The following is a 26,995-nucleotide window of genomic DNA, read 5'->3' as shown; positions in this document are numbered from 1 at the left end:
CTAGCAGTTCATTATGCAATTTTATGCTAGGGAGAAAAAGGAAATTAAAATTTAGAGTGAAAATTGTGAAATGAAAATTAAATAAAGTTAAGTTTACACATTAGAGTCTTATCCTAATAAATGAACTCTGTACCCAGCTAAATTTGGGGGGAACAGTAAGAGACGACTTAGCACTATTTGCTATGACATTGCATTCTCTTATACATTCATGTGTTCTCCATCTTTATTTGTTCTCCTGACTGATGGTGTACATTTTGCTGTGAGCTTCCTCAGGAAGGGGACAAAGTTCTCTATCCTTTCTACCAGTATTGCCGGCACCATGTAGGGTGCTTCCTTTCCAAAGTCATGTAAATATAAAACAAGTTCGTAAGGTGCAATAAATTTTCTTCTGCGACTTCTACAGCTAATGAGGTCAAAATGATCACCCTGAGAAAGAATCATGAACTACTCTTAGTATATATTAATAAGCCATGGGGTTGCAAAGTGAATAACTATATTATCTTTTTATCAGTACAGAATAAGTCCTTCAAACTGACTTCTGATCACTAGAATATATTCCTTCAAAATTTCCTTACTTTTGGATGGTAATATTTACTAAATACAAACATGATCCCAAAAAATATGATCAATGATTTCTAGTTAGAGATTCTATGCTATTTACATTTTATGACCAGAAAGCAATGACTTTTCAGTGCCATTAGATTCTGTTTCAGATGTATTATCTTGTAACCAAAATTAGAGTAATGTAGAAAAAGAACAATACAGTTATGCTCTGTCTTCTTCATTCTCTCCCCATCCCCACTTTTTGCTTTTAAGGACAAAGGAAATGCCAATCATGAGAACAAAAACTACATACTATCAACAACTGGAAATGGATAGAATAAAAATAAGGAAATTTGGATTCTAGTGACAAGCTTAACTATTTTCTTATTGGATGACCTTAGACAATTTATATTATCATTTATTAATTTTACAATCTTCATTTACAAAGTGGGGATTTTAGGCAAATCTGTTCTGATTACTTATGAGATTACTGTAACATTTAAATAGAGGGATTTTTTAAAGGCTTAATAAATTGGAAATAACTAAATAAAAAATAGCTTACAATGGTTTTATGAATTACACTTGTTCCTTTGGTTAAGAGAGTTTTTTAAATGAACTGATATGGTACATGAAGTCTAACTGTTGTTATATATATGAGCAATGGTAGCTGGGCGCAGTGATTCATGCCTGTAATCCCAGAGGCTAAGGAGGCTAAGGCAAGAGGATCATGAATTTAAAGCCAGCCTCAGCAATGGTGAGATACTGGGCAACTCAGTGAGACCCTGTCGCTAAACAAAATACAAAACAGGGCTGAGTATGTGGCTCAGAGGTTGAGTGCCCCTAAGTTCAATCCCCAGTACCAAAAGAAAAAACAATGATAAAAATGTAAGAGGGTTTTTATTAACTCTTTAAGAACCAAGGTGATTTTATTCTCAGTACCTAAATTACTCCTTAGGATTGATTCATATAGAGGAAGAAAAAAAAACTAAACACTTTACTGTCCATAAAATACAGCATGTTAGAAAATTTTATGGTTATCTTATTTTGGAATTCAAAGTAAGAAAATCCTTAACTTTAGTATGATTTGAATTACACAACCAGAATATTGAAATTAAGTTTCTAAGACCTTTAAATTATCTACATTTGTTTATAAAATCTATTTTCAATATAGATAAATTTGTAATCTAGATAAGTTTACTCAAACATTCAGGAATGTGGAATCAAAGGGCATAAAGTAGAGGCATTGAAGATATTCCTGAATGTGAGAGGCATGTTAAAGTGATATTAAGGGACATTAAACTAAGAAGGAAAGAAAATGTAATGATGACAAAGTCTACTACTAGTAGTTCTTATTATATGTCAAGCACCAAATACTAAACATATTTGCTCACTTATTCCTCTTATAACCCTTCGAGGTAGGTATTATTAGTAGTATAGTTTTTATAAATGAAGAAATTGGGGAATGAAGATTGTCCATGGACCCTCAGGTAGAAAGTGATGAAGCTGGTTTTCAAACTCAGGAAGCCTGATTCCCAAACTCATTTGTTATTCAGCCTCTCTGTACCAAGGTAGGACATTTGTACCAACTATATACTTCCAGCACTAGCATTTGACAATTTATTTTAATCTTTGTCAGGTTGATATGCAATAAAAACTGTTTTATTGCTGCATTTATTCATATTTCTTTTTACTAGGGGTTCTGAATACCTTTTCATATATTCATTATCTTTTTGCATTTTATCTTTTGTGTGCTGCATAATAACATTTCTGCACAGTTTTTATTGAAGTATTAACTATTTCATTTTTTTATTTTTAGAGCTTTGTGTAAAGGAGAAAGAGTAGTCCCTCTCCCATAACATATTGCCAGTTTTTCCCTATATTTTGCTTATTTACTTTTTATGACTTTTTTCTATAGGAAAGTTTTAAATTTGTATATACCTATATGTTTGAATCTTTTCCTTTCTGGTTTCTAGCCTTCATGTCATTGTCAGAATGGCTTTCACCATTTTAATACTGTGTGTTTGTGTGTGTAACTTTAAAGTGCTTTTACGAAATTATTGTGGGGATGTGTACCATTTTGGTATACCTGGACATTTTGCCTGTATAAAGAAAGCGAAAAGATTATTTCTTTTATATATATTATTATATGTCTAGCTACTTCGCCCAATACTACTTAACTAAATAATACATTTCTCCCATTTAATGATTTTATTACATAATACATTTCCATATATGTTTTTTTTTCTCCTAGAATCCCTGTAATTACCACTGATCTACCCATTCCAGACAGACCTAAATTGTTTCAGTCATTACAACTGATCATAATGGTTTCCTCCGTGACATGAAATCTGCCCTTGACTCTGTCATTTCACACTCCTGTTTCCTTCTCTGCTCTCATTTCTGCTTTGTTCTCTATGGTGTATGTTTCACTTACCCGATTTGCTCTTTTGAGTTCAGGCTATCATTTTCTCTTCATTCTGCATGCACTCTTGGCTATTTCCAAAGCTTCAACAATGTAAAAAATTCACTGACATTACTGAATGTAAAGCCTATTCAAAATTGGTATGTGCTTTAGCCATATTCCCAAAGTGTTTTCTTACAGTTGCTTTAAATTGAAAATGTCAAATATTCATTATCCCCTTCATCTTGTTCCAAACTTTTCCTTCTTGTGTTTTCTGTGTTTCTCTTATGCCTGGTACCTCTCTCTGTCCAGTTGGCTAAGCCAGAATTCTGGGATCAATCTTGAGGCAGCTGAGCATACACATTTTTTTAAAGAGTGTTTTCCTCAGACCTCATCTAGTAATGCAATAGCTCATTATCCAGAATGGTGTCACCTTGCAACCACTTTCAGAAGGGAAATTGATAATGAGGGATTTTTTAGCTACATACACTGCTGACCCCCACAGAATAAGGAAGAGTGGAATGGGGAAAGGTGGTATGTTATTAGCTGTTTTGCTCACTGCTGCCTTCTCTGCCTCTGTAGATTTGTTCATGGAGGATGGTGGGAGAAGGGACTGGAAGGGAAGATATCCAATGGGCCTTATTCCTTCTTTCCCTCCAACCCATCATACACAGAACTTGGCAGATAATTGATTACCTGCAGTGAAGGATTATGTGATAGTTTGAGGGACATAATCATCTAGGTAAGTCAGGTTAACTTTTCCAAATTTGAATGAAATATGTGACAATGGAATAAGGCACTAAGAGAATAACTTTAAGTGTCACCTATACAAAGGGGTCTAAGACACTTACCTGCTGTCTCGTCCTAGTTCTGATAATGTTTTTAGTCCATGGAAAAAATTAAAGATAATAAGAAAAATGTGTTCAGATTTTCTTAGGTTAAATTTAAAGAACTGCTCTTCATCCTCTAGATAGTGGCGTTTGTGCCCTTTTGTATACTTTCTTATATAAAATATTGGTGATGATAAATGGCAAACTTTTCATTTTGCTGTATGTTAATGTTCTTAAGAAGAAAAATAAGAAATATTGCAAGCCATTAGCCCATGGGCTGATCCGTATTTGTGTTTGGTCCATCCACTGTGGATCTACAAAAGTGTTTTAAATTTCAGTTCTTTGCCAGTCTTGGAAATTGGGAGCTTGCACATAAAACTAACCATTGTAAGCTTCTCTTGAAAATCTAAAGATCTGAGAAAAAATAAACAAATAGACAAACATTCTTTTTTTAAAAAAATTTCTGTCTCAAGAAATCCAATAATCTAAGAACCACAAATATCTATTTGTATATATTTTGTGTATTTGTATGACTCTTTGTCTTTAGACAAATAAGGTCAGATACATAACTGTGGTTGTCTTGAATTCTCTCTTTGTCCTGGCAATGGCTTGGACACTTTCTAAATAGTATGGCAACTAGAAAAGAGGGGCATAGTAAAGAATAAAACACATAAAGCTTAATGTTTGATCTGAATGTCAGACTATGCACTTTATGAATATTAGCTTTTTTTCCTTACTATCCCTCACAGAGGTGCATACATATGTTATTTACCCACAGGTGAAAGATCTGAGAGTTGCAGTGTTTGAATGACTTACAAAAGCCTTACAGAGAGTAAAGGGAAAGACAGAACTCAGGCAAACTCTGTCCTCTTTTAACAGGCTTTGCTTTGAATTTGCCAAGAGAAAACATTCTATTCCTTTAACTTCAAAGAGTGAAGATATACCTTTATTCAATATTACCCTGATTTTGTGATTCAAACTAAAAAATTCTTGTGCCTAATATTAGGAATATTTTCTCTGCTAGTAAGTTCTTCTGCAGAGGACAATCTATTCCACATTTTGTTTTCTAAATTTTTTAAGAATAATACAATGGATATATAATTCTAATATTTAGTGTTGATTTGTGGCTGACTCTTGTTCAGCAAAATATAAAAGTATATGAGCTTTATTGAAATTGTCAGAATATGAACTGAAATTGGGATCCTACAGAGCTCAAGCAGTCAAAGTATCTGAAAGGACACACATGTGTGAGGATGATAGGAAGTGATACTGGGTTTCAATTTGGGAGCACCCAGGGAAGGGGATGAGAAGTTGGGCTTCTGGAGGCTTCATGACCACTGAAAGTGGGCAGCTACCGGTAGTCCAGGCAGATTATTTAAATGTGAGAACATATGTTTATTTTCCCCCAGATCTTTAGATTTTGAAGAGAAAGTTAAAATGCTGAGTTTTATGTGTAAGTTCCCATTTCTAAGAACTGCAAAGAGTTGAAATTTAAAACACTTAATAGATCAGCAGTGGAAGAACCCAGCACAAGTATGGATCAGCCAAGGGGTAACAGCTGGCAACCTCTGATTCAAGTTTTTTCCCACATGCATGTGTAATCAACATGACGCTCAACATAAAATGTTTATCCTGTGACAACCTAAGGTATCACTTGAAAGGCAAAGGACTGATTTGCCTGTGTCAAGAACCAGTTTGAGTGAAAAGAGAAAGTGGCTCTTTCCCAGAAGAGGATTTTAAATCTGGTTTTATTGAGCAAGCACACAGATAAGGCAGACAAGTAGAGAAACCAAGTCATGGTACAATTCTACCGTGTCCAGACTGAAAAAGGACTTATAAACCAATAAAAATATCAGTTGAGAATTCTTAGGTCTCTGGAGCAGGAAAAAAGGCATTCAGAACCACTAGAATTTGTGAGGGTGGTAGGAAGTACTGTACATGGAAGACGACTCTGATGGGACAAATTGTTTCCTTAACAAAGTGGTTAAGGCTAGTGAACCATTTCTTTCTGAGGCGTTGGAGGAGGGAGTATCAGAATCCACTGCACCTGCTTTAAACTTCACTCTGATTTTCACATCAATTACTTTTTAGCACTTCCAAGATGCCAGAAGCCTTGATCTGGTAATAGAGTGATAGTCTGAGAAAGCCCCAACTCAGAGAGCTTATGTTCTCTAATACATAAGGAAATAAATAAATAAGTAATGCAATCTTCTGTAGTGACAGCTTCTCTAAGGAAAATACAAGAGGGGATCCAGGCGTGACAGGTGAGTGCTACTTTGTGTGGGGTGGTTGGGGAAAGTCCGGTGAGCTCAGACCTCAATGGCGTGGAGTTGAGAGCTCTGAGAGGATGCACAGGAAATTGCTTCAGCAGAAAGGTGGAGGGACTATAAGGGCTTTGAAACAGGGATGGGCTTCCAGAACACTCGGGTACAGATCTATTCACAGAATGTGCTTCCAGCCTCCTCCAGTGATACATTTGTTCTTATTTAAAGGTGCTGTGAAATAATGGCACTTAATGCTGTTAGAATCATCATTGAGTTGCTCAGAAAGGGCCGAAGCAGTTAAGCAACTCTGCCCTCCCACCTTGCCCTCACACAGGATGCACTCCAGGCATCTGCACTTAAAATGCTATTTCATTCCTATAAATGCCCTTCTTCGTGTCCATGAAGTTCTGTTCATTTAAGGAAAAATTGTATAGGATGCAAAGTTTCCTTTTCTTTCTCATTTCTTTTTCTTTAATGAAAAGCCAGTTAGGTGAAAATCATTTCATTCATAATAAAAATGGAGTGTCTAAAAAAGAGAAAGGCATATACAATCAGTTTATTGTGTTCAGTTCCTCTAATAAATTCTTTATGGTTCTCCTTTTAATGATGGATAAACAGATCCTGAAACAGAATCTGACTATGGCAGATGCATTTACAGGAAAACAGAGACCTCAGAGGAGGCTGCACTTGGTGGGGAAGGCAGGAAACATCTGTGAGCACAGGAGAGCTATGGAGCTGTGGTTGGGAGACTCTTCCAACTTTCCACACTGTCTCATTCACCACAGTCTAAGGAAAGTTCTTTAACACATACCACTTCTTTAAAAGTTCTTTAACACATACCACTGTGGGTAGAACAGAAGAGCCCCCGCACCCCTGCCACCCCACCCCCTCCGCCACACCAGCAGCCAGGCCCTAGTACTTCTGCCATATTTTCTGGGTGGGTCCTTGTACTCATACCCCTTTTGCAGCTGGGATTTCCAGGAGAATTTCAAGGACGGACAGTTTCATACTAAGTCTACATCCAATGTTTTCCTGTTCAATGTAATTGACTATTTCATATTTCTGGAATTTCCTCCATCAATCTCTGAACACCTTTGGAAACAGGATCCATGCTACCTCTGCATTCTCCACTTAAAAATGGAACCACCATTTGACCCAGCTATTCCCCTTCTCGGTCTATTCCCTAAAGACCTAACAAGAGCATGCTACAGGGACACTGCTACATCGATGTTCATAGCAGCACAATTCACGATAGCAAGATTGTGGAACCAACCTAGAAGCCCTTCAATAGATGAATGGATTAAAAAAATGTGGCATCTATACACAATGGAGTATTACTCTGCATTAAGAAATGACAAAATCATAGAATTTGGAGGGAAATGGATGGCATTAGAGCAGATTATGCTAAGTGAAGCTAGTCAATCCTTAAAAAACAAATGCCAAATGTCTTCTTTGATATAAGGGGAGTAACCAAGGCCAGGGTAGAGATGAAGAACTGGAGAAGAAGATTAACATTAAACAGGGATGATAGGTGGGAGGGAAAGGGAGAGTTAAGGGAAATTGCATGGAATTGGAAGGTGAGCCTCAGGGTTATACACAATTACATATAAGAGGACAGGAGGAGTAGGATAAAAATTATATAAGTGGAAGAAACGATTTATAGTAGAGGGGGTGGAGAGAGAGAAGGGGAGGGGAGGGGAGGGGAGGGGAGGGGGGGATAGTGGAGAATGGGATAGACAGCAGAATACATCAGTCACTAGAAAGGCAACTTATAAATCAATGGAAATGTAACTGATGTGACACAGCAATCTGTATACGGGGTAAAAATGGGAGTTCATAACCCACTTAAATCAATCTGTGAAATATGGTATAGTAAGTTCTATGTAATGTTTTGAACAACCAACAATAAAATATTATAAAAAAAAAAAAAAAAAAAATGTTTCTGACTGTGTTTCAGAAGATGGAACAGTTCATCCTAGAATGATTCAAGGCAAAATTATTTCCCTGAGCTTTCAGCCTCCTAGTTCTGGATAATCCTCCCCACCTTTTTTGGCTACCTATTCTTAGACTTCCAGAATCTCCATGCCATTCTTCCTCACCACCAACAAGAAAACCAGTCCCCAGTGGGAAAAAAATGTTAAATCAATTTACATTAGGAAATAAAGTGCTGTTCACTTAAAATATTCCTCTTACTCTCTTCTCGGGAGATTTTGCATTCTATCCAGTCTAAGAGAGCTTTCAGTACAAGGGAAAACAGTAGATTTTACTCTCCCATTCTCTGGTACTTTGTTTATACATTAAAAGTAAGATTTATAGATTTGTTTGCATAACACCAGTTAGGTAAGTGCAAATTCAATATGCACATTACTAGAATTAAATATTTCTAATCTGAGAAAGTGCTGGTTGCCTTGAGTTATAAGAAACACTTATATACACTCACCCAAAACACTTTTTCTGTTTTACTTTACTGTTTCTCAATAATAATCCTTCTTTCCTTCCTTTTTCCTTTCTTCCTACATTTTTTCCTCCCTCTCTCCCTTCTGGCAACCTCGCTCCCTGTTTTCCTTTTTTATTTCTTTAACCTCTGCAGTATTATAAATGCTGCACTGAATGTAAAGAATAGAAATACAAGTAAGATTCAGATTCTACCTTTCAGCAGCTGGCAGGCTAGAGGAGGATATTGAGAAGTAAGGAAATAAAGTAAAACTAATAAGAGAAGATTGTACCACAAATGTGAAGAGAAAAGTTCCAAGGAGAAAGTAGATAATTCCATTTGGGAGAAGCAATAATATTTTATAAAGAGGGTATTATTAAATACAACTCTTGAAAGATGCCTGTAAATTGCTATTTAGAAAAGAGGGGAATAGCATTTCCAGAGAGTTTGTGAAGAAATGTCAGCTTTATAACATGATGATGTCTCAAAAAAAAGCATGTGGCCCCTATCACCAGAAGTAGAATGTATGGGATCAGAGTGGGAGATGAAGCTGGAATATTAACGTTAGGCCATGTACTTAACCTAGTAAACAAAAATCCCTATATCTGCTCCAATATGTTAATTGCAGATAAACCATTGTCTGAACTCATCTTTACATTCTATGACTTTTAAGTCCTGTGACAGATTCCATGGTCTCCTGTTTTCTACCCATTCCACTAGTTGTTCTTCCTAGCTCTGTTGGATCTCTAAATGTTGGCTCAGTCTTTAGATACAACTCACCTGCCATCTTCTGTTCTCTATAGAGGGGGTCCTTTCTGCAATGTCCAGGAACTCCTGGAAAGAGCCATACTTCCCAGTTTTACTCTATAATTTCTTTCTTATTAGCTGTGTGAGTTTCTCTATTTCCTCGTTTGATAAAGAAAGATAGAACTAATTTGAGAAGATTGGTAGAGTCTTCAATAATGTAAGACATGTGTGCTGAAATGAGCGAGCATAGCAGATATGACCTCTGGTCCTTAGAAAGGCCTGATTACCAGGTTGACTCTGGTTTGATATCTGGGAACTTGGAATAGGGGTGGGTTCCCACTCCCACCCACCTATCTGATTAGAGTGAATCACTGTGATGAACCATTTATGAAAACAACATGGTTTTTGCTGAATTCCAGCTATTGTTCTTGGAGTCTGGAATTTTGGTGCAGGCCAGGCATAGGCCACCGAGGTGATCTGTTCTCAGTAAACCCCTTAACACTAAGTCTCTAATACTCTTCCTGGTTGGCAACAGTTCACAGGTTACCATCATCACCGCTGGAGAATTAGGCATTCAGTTTCATTCCACTGAGAGAATTCTGGCTGGTTTCTCTTGAATGAGGACCTATGTGCTTTTTTTCCTTTGCTGATCTTGGGTGGTATCCTTTGTTGTAATAAATCATAGACAGGAGTATGACTATATGCCCAGACCTGTGACTCCTGCTAGCTGTCATTAAACCTGGGGTGATCTTGTGACCTCTCAACATAAACATGTCAGGAGCATTTAGATGAGTGTCATGTACATAATAAGTATGAAGTAAACATTGGCTGTTTTTACTCTACACTCTTTCCTAAAGTGAGCCCCTCCTGGCTTTAAGTACATAGTTTGCAGCCCATGTTGTCTTTTTAAATCAAAAGCAGAATACAACTTTCCACTGGTTTAAAACCCTTGTCTCTTCCCGTTTAAAATATAAAATCTGATTTAAATTCTTAATTTTAATTAAGTCTAGCTTATCATTTCTTTTTTTCATGGATCCTGCTTTTGTTGTTGTAACTAAAAGTCATCACCCAAAACTAGGTAATCTATATTTTCTCCTATATTACCTCTCTTGAAGTTTTATAGTTTTGTTTACTACATTTCTGCATGTAATCCATTTGTGTGTGTGTGTGTGTGTGTGTGTGTGTGTGTGTGTGTGTGGGTGTGTGTGGTCTGGGGATCAAACCCAGGGCCTTGGGCATGTTAGATAAGCACTCTACTACTGAGCTATATCCCCTGCTCCTATGTGATCCATTTTAAAATTCATTTTTGTGAAGGGTCTGAAGTCTTTGCTTTACTACATTGCCTTTACTCCTTTGTTATTTATGTGTGTCCATTTCTGGGCTCTATTCTATTGATCTATTTTTCTATTATTTTGCCAATTTCATACTGTCTGTATTACTGTAAGCCTTGAAGTTAAGTAGTGTCAATACTCCAACTTTAATTTTCTTCAATATCGTATTGTCTATTCTGGATCTTTTGCCTTTCTATATAAATGATAGGATAAGTTTGTCAACATCCATAAAAGGAATTGCTGGAACACTGTCAGGGAGTCAATTGGGGAAGAACTGATATCCTGAGAATATTGAGTCTTCCAATCCATGAAGATGGAACTTATCTTCACTTATTTAGTACTTATGTGATTCCTTCATCAAAGTTTTGTAGTTTCCTCATTTCAATCTTGTAAATATTTGCTATATTTATAGCTATCCATTTAATTTTGTCAGTGCTATTGTGAATGGTATTGTTTTTCATTTCAAATTATATTTGCTATGGTAAATGGTATTGTTTTTCATTTCAAATTATATTTGTGTATTTCTGGTGCATAGGAAAGATGTAGACATTTTTTTTGTACATTAACCCTATATTCTGCAATCACTAAAATCACTTATTTTTAAAACATATTTTAGTTGCAGATGGTCACAATACCTGTATTTTGTTTATTTATTTCTATGTGGCGCTGAAGATTGAACCCAGTTTCTCAACACATACTAGGCAAATGCTCTACCACTGATCCACAAATGTAGTCCTACTAAAATCACTTATTAATTTTTGGAGTGTTTTAAGTATTCTTATATTTTGGATCTTCTACATAAATAATAATATCATCTGAGAAAAAAGTTTTAATTTTTTCTTCCCAATCTATATGCCTTTAATTTTTTTTTCCTTATTGAATACATTGGCTAGGACTTTCAATAAGGTCTTTAAAATCAGTGGTGAGAAGAGATATCCTCTCCTTTTCTTCCTGATCTTAGAGGGAAAGCTTCAAAGTTTTTACTGTTAAGTATTATATTAACTAAAGGACTTTTGTAAATATTGTTTATCAAGCTGAAGAATTCCGGCTCTATTGAAAGTTTACTGAGAATTTTTATCATAAATTGTATCAGGTATTGCCAAATGATATTTCTGCAACTGTTGATATTATCATGTTATTTTTTTTCTTTACACTGTTGATGTGATAGCTTATATTAATTGATTTTCAAATATTGAACCCTTCTTGTATACCTAAGTTCTACTTGGTAATGATGTTTTTAGACATTGTTGGATTTTATTTGCCAATTTTTTGGATGATTTTTGCATCTATGTTTATCAGAGATAAAGTCTGTAGTTTTCTTTCCTGCAGTATCATTGCTGAGTTTTGGCATCAGGTTAATGCTGGCATCATAGAATGAATTAGGAAGTATGCTTTCTGCTTCTGTATTCTAAAAGACATTATAGAGAATTCTTGTAATTTCTTCCTTAAGTGTTTTGTATCCTTGCTTCCTCAGGATAAATTCCATTTCCTTGTGGCTAATAATACATTAATGTGCTGTTGAATGAAGTTTGTATTTATTTTGTTGAGGATTTTGCTTCTGTATTTATCAGAGATATTGGCTTGCAGTTTTCCTTCTTGTACTCTCTTTCTTTGGCTGGCTTTAATGTCAGAATAATGCTGGACTTATAAGTTTGGAAGTAATCTCTTCAATTTCTTGGAAGACTTTGATAAGGATTGATATAAACTTTTCTTTAAATATTTGGTAGAAATCATTTACGAAGCCACCTGGTCCTGGGCTTTGCTTTGACAAAAAAAAAAAAAAAAAAAAAAAAAAATTATCACTGATTCAATTTCTTTACTCTTTTTTGGTCTATTCAAAAGTTTTATTTTTTAATGATTCCATCTTGGTATGTTATTTGTTTCTGGGAAAATTTCCATTTATTTGAGGTTATCCATTTTGTTGGCCTATAGTCATTCATAGGAGTTTCATAAGCTTTTCTACTTCTGTGGTATCAGTTGCAGTGTCCTCTTTTTCATTTGTAATTTTATTTATTTGAGACTTCTCACTTTTTTGCTTACTTATTCTAGTTAATGGTTGTCAACTTTGTTTATATAATTTAAAAGAACAACTCTTAATTTTGTTCCTATTATTTTTCTAGTCTCCATTTCATTTTGTCTGCTCTGATTTCTGTTATTTTCTTCCTTGTGCTCTCTTTGGGTTTAGTTCTTTTTCTTCTATTTTTAGATCCTTGAGCTAGAACATTGGATTATTTGAGATATTTCTCCTTTTGAGATTTAGGAATTTAATGTTATGACCCTCCATTTTAGAACTCTTTTTGCTGTATCTCATAACTTTTGGCTTGACATATACAGCGAATTACATTTTGCATTTGTAAAAGAAAAATTATTTTTTTAAAAAATGATCATCTCAATAGATGCAGAAAAAGCCTTTGAAAACCTTAACATCATTTCATGACAAAAGCTTTAAACAAATTAGGTATAGAAAGAATGTTAACAGGACAAAGAACATACAGTACAAGCCCACAGCAGCATCACATCCAATGGTTAAATGTGGAAAACTATTCCTCTGAGATTATGAGCTAGAAAAGACCTTGTGAAAGAAAACAGAATGCTCTGCCTTGTTTCAAAATGGTTCACTTTCCCGTCTACTTGCCAGAATCACAAAGGGATTTCTCTCTGATATTCACTGTGAGGACCTGGTAGAACTCAGGAGGCAAAACTCACAGAAACATAGAGACCTTTCTGTGATTGGATCCCCTTGGGTTTTAACTCAGCATGGTCCAGCAGGTTTTCATCAACATGTCAGTTACAGCTCAGCTTTCCCTGTGCTGACCCTGGTTCTGCAGATATTGCTGCCTGGGTTTCCTCTCTTCTAGTAAGTTTTGATTCCCTGCATTTGCCTGATGGTATCTGCAATTTGGGAGACAGTGATTTGCTTCTTGATGTCTTAATTCTTACAGACCTAAGAGGAGTAGTTGATTTTTCAGTTTACTTATCATTGTATTTATGTTAGGTTGAACTGGTACTTCCATCATTATAATATTAGAATTCCACTTTTTCTATTACCAGATACCATGTATTAATATTCTATTCTCAAGCCATATTTTATTTATTTTTCTTTGTTGGTGTTATATTTGTATTTTTAAAATGAACTGTAATGGAATTAAAGAAAAGGGTTTCAGATTCTTTCCCCTTCTTACAAAAGTATGTCACCCAGAAAGTATTTATTATTTAATTAGACTAAAATAGAAATGACTGATTGAACCTATTATAAGCATGAGAACCAAAAAAATGTGTTGGTTGAATATCAGTTTGAAATCATACTCTGGGTTCACAATCACTCAAACCCTTTTATTCATAATGTTTCAGAGTCAAAACTTCTTTGAACTTCAGAAAATTTATGCAGCACATGTATTCTATATTACACAACAATCCCCACAGGATTTGGTGCAAAACCATGTAACAAAAATATATCTTCAATAAAATGTATAAATAATCGTGCTAAGTAGTATAAACAAATAATATAACTAGCTTTATATAAGTACCATTTCAGCCCAGATATTCTTGCTCAGGAGCACACACTCAACTTTCTAATTTCTTTCTCCAATTTTTGTAATATTAGAACTATAGGTTTAGGACTGTGCAACAATATAAGTAATAACTTTCAATTGCTTCACCATAAGTGGCAATCCCTATATCCTTTCTTTTGATGTTCCATTGCAAGAACTTATTACATGACCCTACGTGGGAGCTTAGGAGATGGGAAACTATAAGGTGTGCGAAGATATTTGGTGAACACTAAGGGTCTCTATTACACTGTCTTACTGTATAAATTATTTCTGGTACTTCACAATGCATAATAAGTTGGTAAAGTAATATAAGACTGAGAGTCATGGCCATAATGGAATATGCATTCTTCTAGTGTTTTCACAGCATGCAAAATTGATTGTTTATCACAAGTCCTGGGTGTTGTCTTTTGAATTTTACTTGGGTGGGGGGGGGGGGTTAGTTCCCCTGAGAAATTTTTACTACAAACAATTTCTCATTAGTGTGTCAGTAAGTGGTGGCTTAGTTATTAGTTTTCACAGAAAAGAAATAGGATATTGCTTTTTCTGCTTTAATAGGTGATAATAGAAAATTATTTCTTCCTTTTAAAATTTTATTTATTTATTCATTTCAGTTGTTGATGGACCTTTATTTTTTTATTTATATGCGGTGCTGAGAATGGAACTCAGTGCCTCACACATTCAAGGCAAGTGCTCTACCATTGAGCCACAACCCCAGCCCCAGGAAATGATTTCTAACTTGTAAAAGTGAAAATTAATAAATTTATTCAGCTACATTTTCATATAACACAAACTATTTTTCTAATAAAGGCAATTGGAAGCATAGAGCTGCTAATAAAAACCAAACTAAGTCAAACAAAGACATCTGTATATCCAAGTTTTCTGTGCAGGTGTGCCCTTCGTACATCTGACTGCTGACTTTTGCCCTGAAGACTCATCATTTCATACTTTATGAAGCTGAACATACTCAGAAGATATGATCAGTGGCAGAAGAACACGTTTTAATATCTGTAAAGTATACACATTATGGTAAGAGAGCATCAGAAGATTATTATCTATCAAATATGAAAGTTATCAAACTAAATGTCTCCAGAAAAGTAACTCAAAAGATATGCACCGAATATTAATATAGCTTGTACGGATGGTGGAATTATGAGTGATTTGTTTTTCCTTCTTATTTACACATTTCTGTATTTCAAAAATGCTTGAACTTGATTGTGCTTTTTACACTTTACAATAAACATATTATTTTATAATTGGAAAAATAATAAATGCTGATAATAAATGTTGATAGTCATATATGTCTTTATGTTTTCAAGCATTAAGAAATCTGAACTATATTAGGAGACTTGTGTTCTGGTACTCAGCACATGGTACCAGTGACTTTATTGAAGCCACTAATTGCTGCTTTGAAAGATTTTCAAAAAATGGTCACAAATACAAATATAAAATTTTTATGAATGTGTCCTGTATATACCAAAGACCATTAAAGATATAGTCAAATTAACCCATATGTGTACAGGGAGGACAACAGTTTTAAAATATTACATTATTTTAGACTAAATATGAAAACTCTCCACTTATTTATGATATTTTAATTCTTCAATAAAATTTTATATTACTGTCTAAATTTTTTTCTTTTACTAACATATTCATTTCAAGCATTCTAATAATTATAGTGGCCATTATGAATTGAGGGGTCTTAAAAATATTACATTTAAATTACTTGTTTTGATATAAAAATCATAATCATTTCTGTAACTTGAGTATATATCCTGAACTATTTTATTATTTTCAAGATTTATCAATAAATTCTTTTGAATTTTCCTTGTAGGAAATATTTGGAGTATATGAAAACTTGGGTTTTTTTCTTTCCAATATTTATCTATCATTTTTTTTTGTGCCATTGTGTTAGCCTTTCTAGAAAAAAATGAAGAAGTAGTACCTGTTATGTTGCCCTGATCTCTTAATTCTTGAGTATGCTTTTATCATTCTGTCATTAACTATAAAATGCCTATAGGATCTTGTCTATACTTTTGATTAGGTTAAAATATTTACTTTACATCCTTAGTTTGCTAAGTTTTCATCATGAGCAGATATATTTGATTCCTTTTATGCATTTTATATATTCATATAAAATTTTCCCATTTTAATCTCTAAAACCCAAGATAAAACTCAATTTAGTTGTGCTATGTTCTTTTTAAGATATATAGCTGGATTTGGTTTATTAGTTATTTGGAACATTCATTCTCAGGTGAAATTAACCAAGAATCATCTAATTTCTCATCACTTTTTCTAGTTTTGTTGTAAAGATGGTGTAAAGGGGTTAATTTTAGATTTAACCCCTTTGTCTTTACATGAGAACAGGTACATCTGGTTATTCATTTTATTTAAGAAAATGGATTCTAATTATAAACTAACCTGGAAACAAAGCTTATAAATAGGTTATATACTTGTGTACTGATTCGATATTTATGAAAGCTATTGTCTACTCAAGGGATTGATAAATAAGGACTTAAAAGTCAAATCTTGTCCACCAACTGGTTTTGCAAATAAGTTTAATGGGAAGAAGACACACTTGTTTTCTTTTACATATTGTCTATAGCTGACTCCATGCTACAATAGAAAATAATAATTGACACCGAAATAATATTGCTTACAAGGCTGAAATCTTTATTTCACCTTTTATAGGGAAAGTTTTCCAATCCATGATCTAATCAATTTTAAAATTTATTTTGGAAACTGTTTTATTCTGTAAAGTTATCATATTACTTGGAATGTCATTAACATTGGAATAATGTTTATATTATTTTGTGATATAAAATTCATAGAGTAGCTCTGATAATCTATTATATCATCCTACATATTTCATATGATCAATTTTGTTTATTCTTTCCATGGATTCCTTAGAAGGTTAATTTGTTTATTTTATAATTCAGAAACTTTGGGGATATCTGACACCTGGCAAGACACTGAACAACTCATAAAAGATAGGTTCTCTTGATATTTTCTATCACTAAGGCCAAAATTAATTGATACAGAAAAAAGAGGGTATATAGACATGAACTTGAAATTCTAATAGCCATTTTATTTGTAGTGTGACATTGGACAAATTAATTTTACTCTTCTGAATCCTAGTTTTCTTCTCTCTATTGTAAGAATTACAATAGTTACCCAGCACACAATGCTGAATGTAATAATGTATTTTACCTCCAAATTGGTGTAGAAGTCTCTAACAGATTAAGTCCCATCCTAGTATAAAGGTAGGTACTTTCCTCTTTTTGTTATCCTCTCTATGTCCAGAAACCAATATTCCCCAGAAGACTGTGACAGAGAGGTAAACTTGTACTTTGCTGTCAAAAGGTGGCAAGTAAATTAGGCAGGACTCTATTAGCAAAGTACAGGAAAACCTAAGGGCATCAGTACTTGATTGTCAGCGAGGACTACATTGCTGCTATGGAAGAGAAGTTTTCACTGGAAGCCACTAGAAATGGCCTGTGTGTATGCTAGGCCCTGGTTTCCATGTCCTCATGCAGATGGAACCTAGGGAATTTGTGAACGTGGACTTGCTCCTGTGGAGCTCCTTGGCACTGGCAATGATTAGTGTACTTGAAATGGATGTTAGTGGGTTCCTTTTTATAGGCTTCTTCTTTATCTGGTCCCTCATCCTAGTCCTGACCACTTTCCTTTTATATTTTTATGTCCTCTGCATCTCTTCTCCTCTCCTCCCCTCCTTTAGAGCACTTGGATGGATAGTTTCTCTCTCCATTGTTTTTATCTAATCTACTAAGATTATCTGAGTTCCCCACATTCCCTGGAGACCTGGTTCTTGAAATACAAAGCCAAGAAGATCCCTTTGCTTCTCTTATCTACTGGGTCAACCTTTTTGTGAGGTGGGAATATCAAATGACTGTTCAGACTGAGAAGAGAAACCTTGTCAACTAATATTTCATCATTACCTTATGAGGATTAATGAATAAAATGTTCAGCAAAGTACTTATCACATAGCAAGTCTCAAAGTAACATCAATTTTCTACTCTAAATGATGGTGTTTTACAATTTCTACTACTATTTTGATTGCCTATATCTTTGATCTCATCCTTTAAGTCTCCATTTAGGGAATTGCTTATTGCTCTTTACCAAAGCCACAGGATCTTAAACTCAATTCAATTTCCCATCTCATCATCTCATCGTTAATTTTTACACCAAGAAAAAGAAAGAATAAAGGCATCTATTCATGGACATGTTATAGTATGGACAATATAGATGTTGATTTTTCTATGATTAGGTGGAAGATATTTCTGAGTTTATTGTCTACGATTATATTGATCAGTAAAGCCACTCTTATATGGGAAACTTCATTCAGTGAGGGGAAATTCATTCAAGGAATTAATAGAGTGTTTGATAACAAATTTAGAATTAAAAATAGGCAACATAACTTTGAAATTATTTCAAGTAAATAATCCAGTGAGACTTATTGGTTTCCCATAGAACATGTGTTACTGTTTGAGCTATTCCTATAAAAATCTCATGTTAGACAATGCAGGAATATTCAGAGGTAAAGTGATTAGATTATGTGGTTTTGAGAAGATGATGGCCAATATCTCACTGAGGGTTTCTTCTGATCAGAGGAATCCAAGACACCCTAAATAGCCACCCTAAATCTTAATATCTCAAATAATTAACAAATAATAAAACAGAAACACTCAGAAATATATTTACAAAAACAAAGTCCCTGATACATCTAGTCCACCTGGGTGCTTAAACTAGGCAAAGACAAAATGGGTCCAGTGGTTTATTTAAGGGGGTACATCAAAGGCAGAGGTAAGGTTTCAAGGGTGGAGTCTTGCTTTGTGATGTCTTGCAGTCATCAGGTTGATTGACATCTTGTCAGGTCACACCCATCTCAGGTGCTGTTTGGGATCTTAGGCAGAGCCTGTGGGGGAAGTTCACATGCATCAAGCAGTCAATCCTATGGGAAATACCCCAGGAAGTTCCCAATGCCAGACTTATCCGCTCAGGAGGCTACTATAAGCAACATTGTCTACACTTTGTGACAATGAGATCTGTAAATTAATCAGTGGATTAATCTGTTAAAGGCTTAATAATTTGAATGGATTTCTGGGTAGTAACTGTAGGAAGGTGGGGTGTAGCTGGAAGAAGTAGGTCACTGGGGATGTGCCCTTGGGGATTATATATATTATCCCTGCCTCCTCATGCTCTGCTTTCTGGCTGCTAAGAGCTGAGTAGCTGCCCTCTTGTATGCCCTTCTGCCTTGATGTTCTGCAATGTCTCAGGTCCATGGAGTCAGATGACCATGGACTAAATCTCTGAAACTGAGCCAAAATAGACTCTCCATCTTCTAAGTTGATCTCTTCATGTATCTCAGGAACAGTGACAAAAAGATGACTAACACAGTGTGCATTTATCAAAATGAACAAATATATTCTATGGATGTGGTAAAAATTATAACAAGATCATGGAAAATAACTACAATAGTCATTAATAGGTAAAGCATTTTCCCTATGTTATTGAAGCAGTTATTTTGATTTTTAGGGTCTAGGGTGCTGGATACTTTTCACACACATAAAAAGGGAAATTACACAGTTGCACTAAAGATCCATAGAACGTGATAATAGCACCAATATCTTTATAGGTTTATCTAAGAATTAAATGAGATAATACACTAATGAACTTGGGCACAACAATCAACACATTTATTTGAGATGATAAGAAAATTTACATTTAGTGCAATTATTAATATAGTTGTGTTGACACCTATATATTGCTATGTTTTTTGTTTTTATTTGTTCCATCTGTTCTTTGTTTCCAATTTTTTTTTTGGATTAATTCAGTACTTTTTATGATTTAATTTTTTTCTTTTGTTGTCTTTACAACCTTTTCTTTTTTTTTTTTAAGAGAGAGTGAGAGAGGAGAGAGAGTGAGAGAGAGAGAGAATTTTTAATATTTATTTTTTTAGTTCTCGGCGGACACAACATCTTTGTTGGTATGTGGTGCTGAGGATCGAACCCGGGCCGCACGCATGCCAGGCGAGCGCGCTACCGCTTGAGCCACATCCCCAGCCCAACCTTTTCTTTTTCTGCTTTAGTGATTGCTGAAGTTTTACAGCATACAACTTTAACTTATCAGTTTGTTTCAGATGAGGATATGCCATTTCAGATACAGAGTAAGAACCTGACAATAGTCTCCCCTTTTAGGCTTTGTTCTGTCCTTGTCATGTATTTTTCTTTCACATATATTACAAGCTGTATAATGTATTATAGTTTTGCTTTTAGTAGTCATGAGTCTTTTAAAGTGGTTTTGATAGTAAGGGAGATTTCTTTGTGCATCCTCAGTTATTTTCAGTATTCCTCATTCTTTTATGCAGATGCAGATTTCCATCTGTTACCATTTCCCTTCAACCTAAAGGACTTCTTTTAAGATTTCTTGTTGGGTACTCATCTGCTTGGGACAACTACTTTCCATTGTTCATACAAAGAGGTCATTAGTTATTCCTCGTTTAAAAAAAATAATTTCACTCTACAAGAATCCTTATTTGGTAGGTTTCTGAAAAGAAATGTACAGTTATCTTATATTTTTCTCTGTACATTAAGCTTCTTTTTGTTCAACTGCTCTTAAAGTTTTCTTTTATACTTTATTTAGAACAATTTGATTCTGATGTACCTTGGGATAATTTTCTTTATGTGACTTATGTTTTGAGATTATTTGATTTTCTTAGATATTTGGATTTGTACTTGTCCTCAGATTTAGAAAATACTTACTCTTCTTTAAATAATTTCTCTGATCCCCCTTTTCTCCCTTTTACTAGATTCTAAACACACATATACTAGGATGCTATAGTTGTCACATACCTCGGAGACACTGTTCATTTCTTTTCTTTCAATTTTTCCCCCGCTATGTTTCATTTTGGATATTTGCTATTGCCTTTATCTTCTCTCAACACAATATTTTCATCTGGAGTGTCTACTCTGTCATTAATCATTACTCATTGTATTTTCCACCTCAGACATTGTAGTTTTAATAGCTAAACTATTAATATCAGTTTATCTTGTGTCTATTTAACTTTTTCAATGTGTAAAACAGACAGCAAATAATTCTTTCAGTGTCTTTTTTTTAATACTAACATTTGCATCAGCCATGGATTATTTTATTTGACCTTTTGCTTATTGGAGGTGAAATTTTTCTGCTTTTTGCATGCCTGATAACTTTTAACTTCTAGATATTTTTGTATTCTTATAAATATTCTTCAGCTTTTTATCCCCCAGATTTTAGGAAAAGGATTTTGGAAAAGGTTTGATCTGCTCTAGAGTTTCTTTTAAGACTTTGGAGACAAGAGCAAAGTTATATTTATAATAGGGCTAGTTATTCCTTACAACTGAGTCAAGACATTTCTGACTGTTACAACTCCTTCCAGTGAATTATGAAGTTTTCCTGACTGATATGAACAGGCAGTATTTCCAGCTCTCGGCAAACTTTTTTGGTTATTCTTTCCTGAGTTTTGTGTAGTTTTCTCATGTACAGGATGGATTACTATCCTGATCAACAAACACTTAGGGATACCTTATGCACAACCCTGGAGGTTTCTCTGTGCAGTTCTTTCCTCTTCAGTACTCAGCTATATGAATTCTGGTCCCCTTGATCACTTCAGATTTCTAACACTGTCTCCTCAACTCAGATTGTATGCTGGGCTCTGTCTCAGTTTCCTTCCTCATGCTGCAGTCTGGAAATTATGTTCAGTAACCTGGGACAAGGTAAGACTTAAATCATTTTTTGACCTTCACTCAGGGATTGCTATTTGTGTATTACCTAATGTTCAATTCTTAAACATCATTTTATTATATATAAATACATATGTATATACATATACACATACATGCACACTATTTTCATATCAAATGTTTTTTTTCATTTTTATTGTTATGATTTTCTTTTAGTATAGATAATAGTAATGATATCTCCATTTATATTTGGAGAAATCTTATCAAACTCTGCACATACACTTTGTGGTAAAATTTATCTTGGCTAATTTTAGCATGAGACTATAGGTAAAGAACGATTGCTTATCAATAATCAAACATTGATTACTGAAGTAAATTTACTGTGCAATATTGAAGGAATGAGAAAAGAACATTTTAAATATTATTTTAAATATTTTTGGAGTACACTAATATTACATTTTTATTCTCTTATGTTGCATTTTAGTTATACTTATAAAAATTTAATGCAGGCTTTCCTTGTTTTTATACAAGCATCCAGTGTGATCTAATCTAAAGAATAGAATTATCAAGTTTTTCACATGGACAAATCTTTTACATTATTAAAAAACATTGTTTAGATACTGTTTATATTATTTTGATGCATAGAGATAAAATTAAAGTAGAGGCTATTTTAAGTTAACGTTGGAAGAATAAATGTATATGCTAGTTATTTTCTATTGCATTTCATTAAGAAAAACATAAGTATTGCATTTGAGGTACAAAGGCATTATTGGCTATAGCACACAGCCTGCAGGATCTAGGGACTAATTAAAAGAAGTGCCATCAGGTCAATGGAGAGGATTCTCTAGTTGGGTGTGGATGTTAGTGAAATGAAATCTTACATTACCTACCAGAGCTTCAGAAATTTGGCCTGACATAAGAATTACCAGAATTTTGGTGCTTGATATATCTCTATAATGGCTTTTACAGAATAAATATTTCTAAAATTTTAAATGGACTAAAATATACACAAAAGATTAATATGTAGAGTTGTTTCTTAGATTAGAAAATTTTAGCAAGCAAAACCACACATATATAGTTAATACATATGGTCAATGGAAGTATTTTAAATATATGTAGATACCATGCATAACATCATTTCTATAGTAAATAACTTAGGTTACCAGGATTTTATCTTTCTACATAATCCATTAGACTATTGAGGACCATTATAGTTGTTGGGAGTGAGCTGGGGGGAGCATTCTACAGAAGATAGACACTTTTGTAAAGTTACTCAATTATTCTGCAACTCCCTATTCTAAATAAGTATGTATTTGCGTAAAGGAAAATATTCTTATCGGTCACCTCTTATCAGAACCAAATTGAAGAAGAAAGAAGAGGCACAATTTAGGGACAATAAGCAACCCCCTTCCTTTCATACTCTTTGTCTAAGTGAGGTGTTTGTTTAAAAGTTGCTTTAAAGGGATTGGAAAGGGATCTTTTATTAGACCACAAAAAAGAATGGTGATGATTTTTATTATCATTCAGCGGACTGTGAATTCAAATACAGAGGGTCAATATTTTGTTTTATCCTCCAAAATATTACATGAAACAATTGATAAAACTTAATATTTGTTGAATTTGTTACAGTTTTTAAGTGACTTTTATATACAGTGTCTCATTTGATCTTCAAAACTCAATGCTTAAAAAATAGAAGTAATTATCACAGGTTTTTATTATTTTTAAATAAAATATATCCACTGGAAATTCACCTAGTTTCTAAGTGCTCACGGCATCAGTAATTTGAAATTACAGCAATTCCAGTTTATTTTGTCACAGAAACCTGATTGCTTAATATATGAAAAAGCACTGAGCCTTAAAAACCTATCTAATTCGTTAGAGCTTGTACAATATAATGTTGTCTGTAGTGTATTTAGAAGGCCATATTTACTTAGCAAAATGCACAGACATGAAGCCTTTTCAGGACTCCTTTGAAATTAAAGTGTTCTCCAAGTCCTGGTATCAAGTAAGCTATGGATTACAATGGCAATGACAGCTTCTGTGGCTTCTTCTTTCCTTTAGTACCCAGAAACTTCTACTTTGAAGGCAATTGAAGAACTGATTTCTTCTGTTCTCTTTTTAAACACATTCTTTCATACAGTGCTTTTTAGGATTCACTTGGCATCCCATTTTCTCCATTCTTTCATTCTATTCCCCTTTTCCTCATGTTTGCATTCAATTTCAGTTAATATTACTTGTCATCAATCCAATACTCTTTAAAGCGGATTTGTCACCTAGATGCCTTTTTTCCTTCTATGGTAAATAAACTTGGTACACTTGAGTTCATATCCTGACCTAACAGCTGAAAAAATCCTACTGGATTTGAGGACATCGTTCTGGCTCTTAAATCGAATGTCTAGTGTATATATATAAATTCTGAGCAAATAAAATGAGTCTACAAAGAGACAAGCTTAAAGATATTAAATCCAAGCCTCCTAACTGATAGACAAGCTGGAGAGAAATGCTATGGTGGGTAAGCTCCTCTCTTTTGTGTAAAAATGTTATCTGGCCATGCAAGCCTCTTAGGCTGAGAGCATAATTAAAGTCAATGGAGGGAAAAGCACACACATTTTAAAAATGCAACTTAAAAATGGCACTGGGAGAAAATTCGACTATTTGTACTTCTGAAGGTGAAGAACAATGATTGGATGAGTCTGTGATTTCCATGGGCAAAAGGAGGAAAAACTGTCCCCCTTTAGTTAAAATCTAACCCCACCTGTCAAGGCAAGGCGGACCTCCATGAAAACACAGCAGGGTTGAATCTGTTTGTCATATGTTTTATTGTGATTTGCATTTTTCTGCATAGTAATTTATAGGCTTTAATAAAACATTGATTTATACAATGTTACAAAGAACATCATCTTTCAGACTTTAAATTAAACATTTCTATAGCCTGTATGCTGGGGTGTGGGGGTAGGGTATAGATTAGCTAGATTCTTTGCCCTGGGGAAAGTCTTTTCTTCCCCATCTGGACTCTCTAAATGCAGAGCCTTGGTTGAGCATATTTTTTTTTTATTATTTATGAGTAGTTTGTCACTCTCTAATTTCTTTTAAATTTCATAAGACCAGACAAATTTGCATTTACAGGGCTATTAGATAATGTTTAGCACTTTTCATCTTCAAAGTGCTTTTTAAATATTAACTAATCAAAGCTGCCTGCACACTCATAAGGCAGAGGAATGTTGGGTGGTTGTTCTTTTATCTTTTTTGATTTACCTTATGGCGAATTTGTGGGATAACTGATTTTTTTATGCACATGCACACACATATACAAACACACATGCAGCCTGGTGTTAGGTAGCTTTTCTCCACTAATAGGAAGATGGTACCTTTACTGCAATCTGAACTTGGAGGACTGTGATCCATTCCTCATCATGTGTAGACTGGGAGAGTTACTTGTATTTGTGCACCCATGTAGCCTTTTCCTTCCATAGATTGCAATCTTCATTAGAATAAAGGTCATTACTAACACAAGTTTTTACTCTTGCACAGTAGCTAACTTACTAGTAAGTTTTGATTTGTTCATTCATGTATTCCAAAAATATTTAATGATTGCTGTAGTGTTGATGAATTTCTCTTACACTCTCTGAAGTTTCAGTGAAATGAATTGAAAATACTTAAATCAATAGGAGAAAAGGCATCTAAATTCTTTAACTTGCACAAGCACAGGAGTCGTACAAAATAGGAAACTCAAAAAAGACTAGATAGTTGAGACTTAAACACCCTCTTCTGGTGGGCAGGGAGGGGAATGGGGGACTGAAGGCAATTTTGGAAGGGTAGTAATTGATTTGGGGGAGAACTGAATGGACCCAAAGAAAGGACAATAATCATAAATGTGATTCTCTTTGGAAGCTGAAGAACAGACAATAGCTTGTAACAAGGTCTGTCTAGGTGTGGTGACATTTCTGTCTTCTCCCTGCAAAATGTGTTTAATCTTCCTGGTTAATGAGATTTCAGGGAAGAAGTTCAAGACAACTGTATTTCTAATCTAGTTGTGGCAGAGCTTTATTCACTCAGATAAGGGAGCTTCAGAGAGAGCCTCTCCTTGCAGTATGAGAGAAAAGAGGGAAGGTTAGAGAGACCTTGATTCTGTTCCTCCAGCTCAGCATATGGAAGTGCCGCACTTTAGGGTATTCCTTTCTGAACCCCAACAGTGCCTTCTCTATCACAGGCATTGTATTAAGTACTAAACAAATGGTTAATGAATGATCTTCTCTGAGAATATACTGGTGGACTAGAAGTAGGAATTGGATTACATACGCAGTGGGGTGTGAACATGAGGTGAAGGGACTGTTTATGGAATGTAGACAAAGTAAAGAGAACTAACCACCATTGGTAAAGACCCAGGAGACAGCAGTAATGGGAAGATATTACCCACCTATTGACCAGGTAGGTAAGAGCTGGAGCCATGAGATGGAATCTACCCAACATGAGATGTGACATTAGAAAAATAAAACCATTTCCAAGATTGTGTCCAAGTAAGAAGAGAGTGAGGGAAAGGAAGACTCCTAACTGTCCATCTTCCCATCCTCTGGGGTCCTGTCAAAACCAACTAAAAATAAAAGATAAAGTGAAGCTGACTGATATGGTTCATAGAGGTAACAGGGAACATTACAGGATACAGAAGAGGTGTGAGCTATAAAGAGGATTACAGAGTATTCAGCATAAGAAATTGCAAGATAATGATTAAACATGGCAAATTTATAAGTAGGTGTTCACATGGAAAAAATCACAAATACATTTCTGTATATACATTAGAAGTGGAAAATATTATTGTTTGTAAGAGAATCTCAGTTTTGTTCAAGCAATTATCATACAATATGGTGACTATAGTTAATAACAATCCACTATATACTCAAAATTTACTGAGAATAGATTCTAAGTATTCTTACCACACATGTGAAGTAATTCATAAATTAATGAGCCATTTACAATGTATGCATATTTCAAAACATCATGTTGAACATCATGAACTTATGTATAATTGCATACAAATTCATAGAAAATGAATTCACAAAAAATGTATATAATATTCTATATAATTTAATTTGTCAGTTAAAAATAAATAATTAATAAAAAGGAAAAAAACAATGTGAACTTTAGATCTTGAAAGTTTATA

The sequence above is a fragment of the Spermophilus citellus genome (genome assembly GCF_964194105.1).
Source record: "Spermophilus citellus genome assembly, chromosome: 7".
In the NCBI taxonomy this organism is placed as follows: Eukaryota; Metazoa; Chordata; class Mammalia; order Rodentia; family Sciuridae; genus Spermophilus; species Spermophilus citellus.
Note: the sequence above shows the minus strand (reverse complement) of the source record.